Source organism: Narcine bancroftii, chromosome 1, assembly GCF_036971445.1.
Source record: "Narcine bancroftii isolate sNarBan1 chromosome 1, sNarBan1.hap1, whole genome shotgun sequence".
NCBI classification, from domain to species: Eukaryota; Metazoa; Chordata; class Chondrichthyes; order Torpediniformes; family Narcinidae; genus Narcine; species Narcine bancroftii.
The window spans coordinates 52,877,779-52,891,901 of NC_091469.1; the positions used below are offsets into that span (position 1 = coordinate 52,877,779).

General features: G+C 33.0%; 1 long non-coding RNA gene across 2 annotated transcripts in view; it reads right to left on the bottom strand.

Annotated features, from left to right (window-relative positions):
- LOC138758304 (uncharacterized) overlaps window positions 1-14,123 on the bottom strand; it is a 60,832-nt gene that overhangs the window by 12,851 nt on the left and 33,858 nt on the right. Inside the window, exons 2-3 of one of the 2 annotated variants that reach the window (XR_011354247.1) lie at window positions 7,757-7,865; window positions 5,226-5,394 (exon numbers count right to left, since the gene is read on the bottom strand). This is a non-coding gene — a long non-coding RNA (uncharacterized lncRNA). The remainder of the gene's footprint in view (window positions 1-5,225; window positions 5,395-7,756; window positions 7,866-14,123) is intronic. The other variant, XR_011354249.1, reaches the window with a different exon arrangement.

Sequence of the window (14,123 nt, forward strand, 5' to 3'; positions counted from 1 at the left end):
CTTCTTAACAGCATTAATGGTCCGAGATGCCTGTTCAGCTTTCAATTGCCAAGTAAGTACCTTATGAGCTCTTTCCCCCAACTCATAATAATGTTGTTTAGATCAATTAATTAAGTGTTCAAATTGATAAGTTTGTAAAGTATTATTAAGCAATTTCAATCTCTCTAATGCAACTTTAAAAAAATCTTCTGTTACCCCTTTCTGAAAGTCCATCTCTAACTCAGCAATTTTATTTTCTAACTCTAAACTTTCTGCCATATATTGTCTCTTAACTTTCATAGAATAACTAATGATCTGCCATCTCAAATAAGCTTTTAAAGCATCCCATATTACAAAATGACTATCCACAGAATTAACATTTTCAGTCAAAAATAAAGAAATCTGCTCTTTAACAAAAGTAACAAACTCTACATTACATTACATTAAACCTCCATCTAAATGATGGACGTACTACATCCGAACTTTCACAAGAAAAAAGTAATAGTGAATGATCAGATATAACTCTACTTTTATATTCAGCTCTTAATACTCTACCTTGTAAATGTGCTGATACCAAAAATAAATCAATTCTAGAAAATGAATTATGTCTTGAAGAATAAAAAGAAAAATCTTTCTCTTTAGGGTTAACTTTTCTCCAAATATCCACCAAATTTAAATCTTTCATTAATGCATTAATTTGTGTTGTCATCTTTGATTTCCTTATACTTTTTTGGATTTCTTTCCAATAAAGGGTCGAGAATACAATTAAAATCACTCCCAACTAAAACATTTTCATAAGCTTGAGTTAACAATAAAAAAAGCCTCTGAAATAAACCACTCATCATCTATATTAGGGGCATAAAGATTCAACAAAGTCTGTGATTCAGCAAAAATTTTCCAATTCACTCTTAATACTCTGCCAGCATACCCCTCTGAAGATTCCAATTCAAAGGGTAAATTTTTATTAATCAAAATCACTACTCCTCTTGTCTTAGAATTAAAAGAAGATGAGAAAAAATGACCAACCCAATCACTTTTCAATTTCAAATGTTGTTTCTCAGTCAAATGTGTTTCTTGTAAAAAAGCAATGCCACTTTTCATTTTTTTTTATATAAGCAAATATTCTCTTTCTCTTACTTGGATTATTTGACCCCTGCACATTAAAAGTTGCAAAATTCAATTGAGACATCTTTATTAACTACTAATATAAGCACACACAACAAAATAATGCGCCCCTCTACAATTCTTCCAAAAAAGAAAAAAAAACCCTTAATAAAGAAAAAAAAACATAATTTAAAAAAATACAAAAAACCCAAAGGTAGTAATACTCTTAAAAGCTGGGTGTGGTAAACCCATTAGTAGCAGATAATTGTCAAAGTTTTCAGTGTCATCCACCCAACCCCCCCAGCCAGATACTTATTAATTATACTCAAACACAATTGAATATAGTCCATATAGTCAACCCAATGATTCCAAGTCCAATGACTGCTCCAGATCTTCAACATCGAGAAGACTTTGTGTCATCTCTTCTTTCTTTCCATTCTTTCCATACTTTCCATTCTTTCCATTCTTCCCATTCCCATGTCCATTTCCATTTCCATTCACTCTCCTCTTAGGAGATAACGGAAGAGAAGATCCATTTCTTCGCAATTCCGGCAAAGAATTGGCAAAAACCAAAGCATCATGATCATTCTCAAAAAAATGAGATTGAAAATTTCCATAGAAAACCTTCAAAATTGCAGGATAACGAAAAGCAAACTTGTAACCCTTTCACCACAAAATGTCTTTAGCCGTATTAAATTCTCAACATCTTCTAATAACCTCTTGACTCAAATCAGCATAAAAGAACACCCTATTATGTTGAACCATTAATGGAGATCGATTCTGTCTTGCGTTCTGCACTGCCATACATAAAATCATTTCACAATTTTGATATTTTAAACAATGAATCAAAACTGCTCTTGGTGCTTGTCCTGGAAGTGGCCTTCTTCTCAGAGCTCTGTGAGCCCAATCCAATTCCAAATCTTCAGGGAAAAACTCTTTACCCAGCACCTCTGGGATCCAGTGCTTAAAAAATTTTATAGGGTCAGCACCTTCCATATCCTCTGGTAGACCAACTATTTTCACATTATTCCTCCGACTTTGATTTTCCAACAAATTAACCTTCTTCATTAAATCTCTTTTCTGAATCCCCCCAATCTACAAAAGAACCTTCCACTTTTTCTATTTTTTCTCTATTACGTTCTACCTGAGTTTGACACTCAGAGAGTCTTAAAATTATCTTGCAGAATGACCACTGATTGTATACATTTATTAATATCACTTTTAACTAGTCATTTCCTGTTTCACAGTTGATATTTCATCACACAAAGTATTCATTTTTATTTTTATCTCCATAAATCCTTGAGTTATTTGAGTTGATATTTGTTTTGACATATTATGCATTTTTGTATTTGACCAGCAATCCCTTCCAAAACAGTGAACACTGAATCCAGTCCATATTCTACTTCCACTTTTTGTGATTCACCTTCTTTAACTGCAAGCTCCTCCTCCTGGACGTATTCCAATAAGGTAAGATCCTCTTCTTCCTCAGTCATCATAGGTCCTCTAACTGAACGGCTGTGAGTCTGGACACCCGATGCTGGTACCCCGACCACTTTGGGACGCTGACGTTCGGGTTCCCTCACAGCGCCAATTTTTTCCAACAGCTCCAGGGCCCGCAATGCCACATGCAGGCCAGGCAAGGCCATCGGACGTGCAGAGGTGTCTTCCGACACTACCCTGTGCACCACCGGGCCACCCAGTGAGGTCATGGGCTCATGGGTCCCCTTATTGGCCATGCCACCTGCGCACATGTCTTCACATGGATGTGGGTCAGCAATGGCCAAACTCACCGATGTGCCGTGCCATCTTGCGGATGCAGGATCAGTGCCATAGTCAAGCTTGAATGGGCTGGAGTCCTCTGAGGCTTGGAGACTCCTAACAATGACCCCGTGGATTCAGCTATGCAGGTAGGCCTCAATTCTTCTGCACTTTAAAATGGTCATTTTTTTCTGAAGCTGAGGTTTAAACTTTTTCACATTAGATGTCATCATAAAACACTGTTATTTGTAAATCTTATTTTTAATCACTTTTATGCATTTTAAAAACTGGGTATTTAATGATCCAGCTGGAGAGAGGTGGAGCACACGTCTTCCTTCTACGCCATTTTGCCATGCGGCCCCCCCCCAATCCGTATATTAATAACCTTGAATAAAATCTGGAATATGCAGTTTAATTAATGTGAATTGTTTGATTACAAATTTAAAACAGGGGCAAATAAAGGAAAAAAGTGTATTTGTCCAAAACATTATAGAGGGCACTGTTGAACCTGGATAAATGAAGTTTAGGTACATACCACTACGATAAAATTGTGGAAACAGCCCAAAAGTTAAATGGTTGCTTTCATATGTTCATTGTTAAGCAATTACAGCAGTTATATATTATGCATAACTAAACAATAAAAAGTTCCATTGTGACAGACCCTCACATCTGTTAAAAGTGCAAAACCTTTTTTTAAAAATTTTTCAACTCTCTTAATATTTTGGACTTCTGACTGCTGTGATGTTTTCCACTATCCCACTTCCTCACTTCCACCTGATATGAATACCCCTCTTCAATCATGATGTCCCTCCAAATTCCCTACTTCTCCTGACATCATGATATCACTTGCAGACCATTGGCCATGCCCAAGAATATATTTGTGTCATAATTGTGTCTGTAAGATGTTGTCAGTCATTGGCCATTTTCATTGATAGAAAACTTGATATACAGCACATTGCTTTTTAGGACTTCTATTGAGAAAATGATTTATTTTCCAAATGAGAGTGATCAGACTGAGAACTGCATTCAGGAATACATTTAAATTGAAAAATGGCAGGTATTAAAAAGTCAACCATTCCAAAATGTTATAACCTAGGATGTCCATCATCATAAAATATCATTCTCATAGTTTTAGTTTTTACTTGACCAAGTCTTCAACACCAATAAAAAGGTATTTTAAGATATGGAAAAACAATTACAGCACTCTAAATACTTTTTAATGTTATAAGTAAAACTGATAATCTTCATGAAGGTACTGTTCTACAATAATTCTGGAGGCATGATAACCCACTATGCAGAATCATATAGTAGTGATGATCAATTATTGAGCATGAGAAAATCTGCCAATCACTGCCACCTCAGACTTCTCACAGCAACCAATCACTGTCAAACCACTACCATTTTCCAATATCAAATGTCTTATAGAGTAACCCAGTGGTTTTCAAACTTTTACTTTCCACTCACATCACACCATAAGCAATCCCTATGCCTTAGATGCTCTGTGATTAATAAGGGATTGCTTATGGTGTGATGTGAGTGGAAAGAAAAAGTTTGAAAACCACTGTTTTACTTAATTTTATTAGACCATCATAATTTCATCATCTGTTTACATTCAGTTTAATCATTGTCTGCAACTGGTAATATTTTACTTTTATCCCAATTGACTTTATACTCAGACAGTACCCCATATTGCTCCAAACACCTCTATAAATGATTCAAAGATTGTTCTGGATGTGCTAAATATATCAACATATCATCAGCAAATAAATTAATTTGATATTCTTCTTATTCAATTCCTTTAATATTCTCATTTTGTTAAATTGCTTGAGCCAACAGTTCTATGACCAATGCAAATAAGGCTGGTGACAATGGACAACCTTGACATGATGATCTCGTTCATTTAAATGATGAAAAAGTTTGGCTATTCGTCACCACCATAGCAACTGGATTTTTATATAGTGCCTTTACCCAACCAGTAAAGAGTGGTCCAAAATTAATAATTTCTAGTACTTTAAATAAAAAAAATTCCATTCCACCCGATCAAATGCTTTTTCTGAATCAAGTGTGATGATCATTGGTTGGTTGGGCTGATTTCTCAACGTATTGATCAAAGTAATCAATCTAAGAATATTATCGGAAGCATACCTATTTTTAATAAAGCTTGATCAACATGCTTGATCAACATGCATCAAATGTGGTAAACATTTAGTAAGTCTATTTGCTAATACTTTAGCTATTACTTTATAATCTACATTTAATACAGAAATTGGTTGATATGAAGCTACTTTCTAAGGATCGCTATCTTTCTTTGGAATTACTGTAATTATCGCTCTCGAAAAATAATCTGGTAAAGATGATAATCTGTTGCCTGTTTAACTACTTACATAAATACAGGAGACAATACTTCATAAAACTTTTCATAAAATTCTACAGTAAATCCATAATCTCCAGGAGATTTCCCATTTGGCATAGCTTGAATAGCTTCTTTAATTTCAAAATCTGTAAATGGAGACTCCAATTCTTTCACATCTTTTTCTCTTAAAACCGGTAAATCTAAGGCAGACAAAAACAATTCAATAGAACCATCATCCTGAACCCCTTCAGAAGTATACAGAATTGATCATTAATTTCCTGAGGTTTATAAGAAAAACTTTGAAAACCACTGTTTTAATTGTAACTAATTGACACGTAATGTGCACAGTTTCATAACTCCAAAGGAAATGGATCAATGACAATTTTTCTCAAGCAAAGAAAAATCAGTAATAATTGAGTCGAAAGCAGTGGTTCTCAATCTTTTGTTTTGCCACTCACATACCACATTAAGTAATCCATTACTAATCATAGAAGACCCATGGCATAGGGATTACTTAAGATGGTATGTGGTGGAAAGAAAGAGTTTGAAAATCACTGGTGTAATCTGTTTGCTTCATCACTTGCACTTGAAGGCATGATCAAAATTGATTCTCCACACATCGAAGTAAAATTAATATTTGAAATAGTCTGCAGACCATCTCAACCTTCTTGATCTTAAAAACATAAAGGATTCATACAAAGTTTAAGGAATGTCACAAATCAAAAGAGAAAAAAAAAATTGATGATTAAACAAGAAGAGGAATTTTCCACAAGATAGGTTAAAGAAGCAAGAGATGATGCAGAATTTAGAGAAAATGTGTTAAGTTCAGTGCCAGGGTGCATGTTTGAGAATGTTCCAATCTCTTAAATTTTGTCTTTTTGTGACCCATGCAGATGTTGGTGCACAGGGATGGAAAAATCAGATGTTCCAAAAGATCTATTCCTTAAGCTCATTCACTTGACATGCTATATGAAGTTAAATTGGCAAAAGACCAGATACCAAACTATCATTAAGGACAAGAATTGCTAATCTAGCAGCTGAGAAAGAAACCAAGATCTGGAATCTTAGAATATTGATAAAAAAGGATATGCTTTGGTTTATCATGTGTGTGCTGGTCAGAAAGGAACAACCCAATCTAATTCTACCTTTCAATTCTTGAACTGTATCAAGTCAGGCTATAGCTAATACAAAACCAGGCTCCTTTTAAATGCAGCGTTATGTCATAGACCAGCAGCAATAGAAATTCACCAAGACAATGGTATCTTAAAACAATAAAGTTTATTATTAACTATTAATAATATAACATCTTACTTAAATCTAAACTTAACCCCAACTATGCACAAATGCGTGTGTGTGTGTATGTGTGTGTGTGTGTGTATGTGTGTGTCTGTGTGTGTGTGTGTGTGTGTCTGTGTGTGTGTGTGTATGGGTGGGTTTGTGTGGGTGGGTGGATGTGGATTACCTAAACTTTTATAGCTTAGGTACAACTCTGAAAAGTCAGTCTTAGAAATCTAGTGTTGAAACTCAGAACCTTTAAACTGATGTTCAGAAGTAATTATGAAGTAAGTGAGAGACTAAGTCATCAGACTTCTTAAAAACTCACAAATTCTTGTTGAGTTCCTTTCAGATAAATATTCTTTCATAGGAATGATTTGTCACATCTCCCCTCTTCCTTGTGTAAGGGTTATGAAACTTGTGACTTCCATGATGCTTTCACAAATCCAGATAAGGTTAAATGAAATGACCATTAGAATGGTCATGATCCAAATACAGGACTGATCCTGCTTCCTTTATCCAGACATGAGTCAGTAACAAAATTACCATTCCAATAGCCACAGTAGATCACTGTTCTCCTCTGACAAGGAGAAACATCAGAAGTGACCATCTCACCTAAAGTCACTCCAATTCTGTCCTTCCAGGTGACTTTCTGATGAACTTGATGTTGCTTTTTCAAGAGTCTTAATTGCATGAGTTGCTTGATCAATACTGGTTTTCTGTTTCAATTTCTCAAAAGGTTAGGTCATAAGAAGATGGCTTTGTCTCTCTGAACAGATGTCTTCTTGAGTAAACATCCATTGTTATAGTCTTTTCAATTGAGAACAATAACACTGTTTTCAGCTTTGAGTAAGGTACCAGGGTGTCTGTTGAAAATGTTGTTATCTGTGAGTGTCTTTCTCTGTTCCAACCCTTAAAGTAACTTTACTTTAAAAAATGCATAAAATAAAGATTAAAAATAACAGAATCCTATAACAGTGTTGATGGTTTCTGTGTTAATCAAACTGAACTCTTACACAACTAAGTGAAATATTTATTCTATCAAGTCTTCTTGTCATTTTAAGAACCCTTCCTTTGAACTAATCAAATCGTTCAGTTCTAGAAACATTCTCACAAATCTCTTTTGTATCTTCTTCAATGCATTTATATCCTTGTGAAATGTGGTGACCAGAACTGCAGACAATACTGTACTCAATTTGTAACTTAAACAGCATAGTTATATAATTTTAGCATAATTCTCTCACTCTATTTTATGCTCAGGCTGATAAAGCAAAGCAACATATGTACCTTTAAAATGACCTTATCCACCTTCCTTGCTCCAAAATCACTTTGCTTCTTCATACTTCTTAATATTTGTTCCTGAGTCCCATCCATCCACTTGTTGACTAAGGTACCTCTGAAATGGCAAGATCCATTGTTAATAAATCTAATGTGCCTGTATGTTAAAACGCAGTTTTACAATTGTCATAATTAATCTTGTCCGCTTTAATTTAACCATAGGTTTTTATGTGAATTTTAAAATCTGGAATATGGCAACATTCATTTTGCAATGCTTGGACAGCATGTAAAATTGATTTTCATTGTATCTCAGTACACATGATTGAAAAAAACAATAAAAAGATAAATCTAAATGTTTTCCATTTCTTGTCTGTTTGTGGCCTCTCCTCCTGTATGTTATGTCCATTAACAAAACAACATTACAAAATGAATCCTTTTTTTTCTTTTGAGCCAATTTTAAATCTAATTTTCCCCTTTATTTGAATCTCATTAACATTTTTTGAATATTCTATTTAAGAATTTTATAAAGCTCTGAGTAAAAAATTACACATATAAATATAGATATATATATATATATATATATATATATATATATCTTTGGCTTGGCTTCGCGGACGAAGATTTATGGAGGGGGTAAAAAGTCCACGTCAGCTGCAGACTCGTTTGTGGCTGACAAGTCCGATGCGGGACAGGCAGACACGATTGCAGAGGTTGCAGGGGAAAATTGGTTGGTTGGGGATGGGTGTTGGGTTTTTCCTCCTTTGCCTTTTGTCAGTGAGGTAGGCTCTGCGGTCTTCTTCAAAGGAGGTTGCTGCCCGCCAAACTGTGAGGCGCCAAGATGCACGGTTTGAGGCGATATCAGCCCACTGGCGGTGGTCAATGTGGCAGGCACCAAGAGATTTCTTTAGGCAGTCCTTGTACCTTTTCTTTGGTGCACCTCTGTCACGGTGGCCAGTGGAGAGCTCGCCATATAACACGATCTTGGGAAGGCGATGGTCCTCCATTCTGGAGACGTGACCCATCCAGTGCAGCTGGATCTTCAGCAGCGTGGACTCGATGCTGTCGACCTCTGCCATCTCGAGTACTTCGACGTTAGGGATGTAAGCGCTCCAATGGATGTTGAGGATGGAGCGGAGACAACGCTGGTGGAAGCGTTCTAGGAGCCGTAGGTGGTGCCGGTAGAGGACCCATGATTCGGAGCCGAACAGGAGTGTGGGTATGACAACGGCTCTGTATACGCTTATCTTTGTGAGGTTTTTCAGTTGGTTGTTTTTCCAGACTCTTTTGTGTAGTCTTCCAAAGGCGCTATTTGCCTTGGCGAGTCTGTTGTCTATCTCATATATATAAATAAAAATCCCCATCCTCCCTCCTTCCCCCTTCCACCTACCCACCCTCCCCTCAGAATATATAAAAAAGAATAAAAAAGAAAAGAAAGGAAAAAAGAAAGAGTTGGGAGAATATCAAAAAGAAATTACTAAAAATAATTGAACTGCGGGTTACCAACAGGATAGGTTTTCAGAGATACCTTAAAATTTTCAAACCAATGTATTGTAAATATGGGATCTATATTTAAAAAATAATTTTACATAAATTATGTTATTTTCTTAAGTGGAATACAAGTACACAATTTAGCATTGCATCTCTCTATCCCTAAATCTGTATCTGATTTCCAAGCATTTCCTAGAAACTGCTAAAGATAGTCGTAAACATTTAATTTGATACCTAGTTAGCCTTTATTTTAGGTCTAACCATTGTAATATTACCCAACAAAAATAACACTGAGTCCTGTGGGAGTTTAACCCCTAATATTTTCTCCAAAAAATCCTACCTCTAACCAAGTAGACACTTCCAAGTAGAATGAAAATATGAACCAACTTCCTGACCACATCTAATACATAAATTTGATAATGTTAGGTTCATTTTAATTTTTTTTTCTGAGGTATTAAGTATAATTTTGCAAAAAATATTTTGAACCAATCTATACCCATAATAATTTTTAATAATTTTTGTCATTTTTTCATTAAATTTGCATCCAATCATTTTCATTTATTTGTCTATTTAAATCAACCTCCTATCTTAATCTTGATTTATGAATTCCTAATTTGGGAGCTTCTTGTTGAAGTAATTTATACATCACCAAAATGAACTTGTTCAAGCCACCCTTACATGTTAATAATTCTAATTCATTCTGTCCAGGTAGTATCAAATTAGGACCTAATTTATCAACCATGAAAGCCTTAACCTGATAATAACAGAAAAACATATTATTTGGGACTTTCATTTTTTTCCTTCGTTCATTTAAAAGAAATACATTTATCAGCTTCAAAACAGTCTTCTATTTTCTTAATCTCCATTCGACTCCAAATCCTCAAAGATTGATTACCCATAGAAAAAGGAAGATCTATTTTGATATAGAGACATTTTTAGAGAAATCAAAACATTTCCACCTATTTCATAATCTATTTTATTCTATAATTCAATCAAATGATTCAAAACTGGTGTAACTGTACTTTGGCCTTTAGCCGATATGGATTATTCGCTTTGTAAACAGGTTGTGAAGTTTAAATGGTCTGCTCAGATTAAATATTTAGGTATTACAATTGATAGTAATTGTAATCATTTATTTGAATAAAATGATCTACCTTTATTTCCTAAAATTATCTATGATTTGGATCGGTGGAAAGATTTACCTATAACATTGATAGGACGGGTTAATTGTATTAAAATGAATATCTTTCCCTGAATTCAATATAATTTTCAGTCTATTCCTTGTAGGATTCCTCAAATATTTTTTGGGTGAGAAAATTTCTGTGGAAAGATAAAATGGCAAGGGTATCATTACAGAAGCTAACTTGGAAATATGCAACTTCCTAATTTTCAAAATTGTTATGAATCAGCTCTGTTGAAATTTATCAATTGGATTTTTCATATCCTTTGATATGGGCTAATATTGAACTATCTCAGATTGGTGAGAAGAAGATGAATCAATTTATTTATTGATGGAATTCTCAGTTATTAAGTAATTATAATTTACCTGTGCTAAAACATTTAATGGAATTATGGAATAATAAGAATGAAATTAAAGGTACTCAGGGTAAAATTACAACTAAAACTCCTTTGTTTCAAAATAAGCTTTTCCCCTTCACAGTAAATAATCAACTTTTGAAGTTGTGGGAAAACAAAGGAATTAAATTGGCTAATGATTGTTATGAAGCCGGTTATTTTATCTCTTTTCAAAGAATGAAGGAGAAGTATGAAATATCTTTGTGTACTCTTTTTTCATATTATCAAATTAAAGCTTTTTTATTGAACAATTTTGGGTGTATCTTAAGGCTACCTAAATGGTCTAAATTTGAGATTTTACTTACTGATGGTGGCAAGAAAGGATTTATATCTGAGATGTATGCTTTATTACTGAATAAAATGCTTAAATTGGATCTTTATAAATATAGACTGAAGTAGGAAAAAGATTTGGCAGTATATATTTCTCAGGATGATTGGATATGTGAGGACATTATGACTAAAATTATAAATGTAAGGTATCAATTTGCTTATTATAATTTCATCCATCAATTATATTTGACTTCAGAGAAATTAAGGAAATTTAAATATATTTCCTCTGACTTGTGCTTTAGATGCCATAAGGAAGTAGGTTCTTTTTTTTTACATTTGGTTTGGTTATGTGAGATGGTTAAACATTTTTGAAGCAAAATTAAGGAATTTTTGGAAGTTATGTTTAAATTTAAAATTTCACTTGATCCTATGACATTTTTATTGGGTTATATTAAACAATTGAGTTTGGAGTTAAAATTACATAAATTTCAAATTGCCTTTTTGAGATTGGCTTTAGGTGTAACTAGAAAATGTTTTGCAATTACTTGGCAAAATGAGACTAATTTGAGTATTCAAAGATGCATGCGGAAATGTGATCTTGTATTCAGTTGGAAAAAATAACATATAATTCACAAAATAATCATCCCTTTTGTGTTAAAACTTGGAGCTCGTATATGGAATATGTGAGATTTAATTATTACTATTTTCTTTCCCATACATTGATGCCATTGACACAATCCATAGCAAATAATTGAAGGGCTGAAACACAAGAATAAAATAATAAGAGATATTTCCCAAACCTTAGGATTATCAAAATCAACCATTTGGAAAATCATTAACAAAAGAGAACACACTGGTTAGCCGATCTTCTCTTCTTTTTTTTCTTTCTTTCTTTTGGGGACGTTTAGAGGGGGGTTGGGAGGAGTGGGTGGGATAGGTTTGGGGATGGGGGTAATATTGCATAAAATATTATGCATCAGTTTGCATTCTGATTCTATGATTTATTATGATTTATAAATTAAAAAAATAAAAATTGAATTCCATTTAAAAACAAAGACCTGCATACAATTTTCTCCTATTTTACTCAATTCTATTTTAACCCAGGCTGGAGATTTATCAACATCAAACATTCCACTAATAAATTTCAATTGAGCTCCCTTATAATAATTCTTAAAATGGGGAAGTTGCACACCTCCCAATTCAAACTTACATGTCAATTTTTCCAAAGACACCCTAGCCATCTTTTCTTTCCAAAAATCTTCCTAATATTCAAATGTAAATCTTTAAAAATAATTGAGGACCCAACAAGGAATTGACTGAAAAAGAGATTGAACCCTTGGAAAAATATTCATCTTTATACAATTCACTCTATCTACTAGGATTATATGCAAATAATTGCACCTATTTAAATCTTCTTTAATTTTATGAAGTAAAGGTAAATAATTCAATTTATATAAATTATTTAATTCATCATCAACCCTAATTGCCAAATATTTAATTCCATCCTCCGACCACTTAAATCAAGCGAATTTTCTACTTTTAGTATAATTATCTTTAACCAAGGCATAATTTCACTTTTGTCCCAATTAATCTTAAAACCCAATATTTCACCATATTCTTTCAGTCTTTTTTATAATTGATGGAAATAATTTTTGAGGTATGTCATATAAACCAAAAGATCATCAGCAAATAAATTAATCCTATGTTCCTCTTAACTATCCTTTAAACCCTTAATCTTAGAATTTTGTTATATTATCTCTGCTAAAGGTTCTATTACTAAAAAAAAGAAAGCTGGAGATAAAGGACATCCTTGTTTATTTGATGCAGAAAATAGAAAACAGAAGAAATTTTTCTGTTAGTTATAATTTTAGAAGATGGATTTTTATATAAAGTTTTAACCCAATTAATAAATGTAGATTGAAAAGCAATTTTTTTCTAATACCTTAAATAAATAATTCCATTCTAATCTATCAAAGGCCTTCTCAGCATCTAAAGTTACTGTCACTGATAAGTCATACTCCTTTTGGGATAAATGTAATTAACTGATCAATCTATCAACATTATCAGCAGATTGGGTTAACAAAAACAGTTTTATCCATATGAATTAAATTTAGTGGATATCTTGACACTCCATTTGCCAAAATTTTAGCAATAATTTTATAATCAGCATTTAATAATGACATTGGCCTATAAGATTCATTTTTTAAAATATCTCTATCTTTCTTAGGTATCACAATTTTAATTACATTTGGAAAAGATTCTGGTAGAGAATGAGTTTCTGCTGCTTGTTTCAACACCTCCATATATCTTTAAATTTCTTATAAAATTCAGGTGGAAAACCATCCTCTCCTGATGATGAACCATTTTGCAAATAACTAAGAACTTCACTAATTTCTCTTGCCGTAAATGAAGCATCTAAATTTTTTTGATCTTAACAATTCAAGGTAGATAAACTAATTTGAGACAAAAAATTATCAATTTTAAACTCATCACTGTTAAACTGGGATCTATATAAATTAAAATAAAAATCCTTAAATTAATCATTTATTTCTTGAGGCTTATAAGTACTCTTCTTAGATTTTTCTAAAGATTTGTTATGCTCTCAATTGCCAAGCTAAAACTTTAAGGGGTATTTCTCTCTATTCATAATACTTCTGTTTAGTTCTCGCAATTCTTTTTTTTTCAATTCTATAATCTGGATTTTATTATAATAAAATTTCTTCTTTATTAATCTTTTGCTTTTTTGTCAGAACCATTTCTCTGCAAACTTTTGTCTAAACTCTCCATCTCCTTTTCCAAATAATTCAATTCTTTAGTATAATCCTTCTTAATTTTTGCTGAATAACTTATTATCTGAACTCTATAATGTTTTCAAAGCATCCCATATAATAAATTTATTATCCTCTGAAATAAAATTAATTTCAAAAACTTATTGAATTTGTTTTCTTATAAGATTGCAAAAATGTACCCTTTCCAACAGTGTAGTATTAAGTCTCCACCTATAAAACAATTTTCCTTTTCATAAACTAATCATGACATCAAA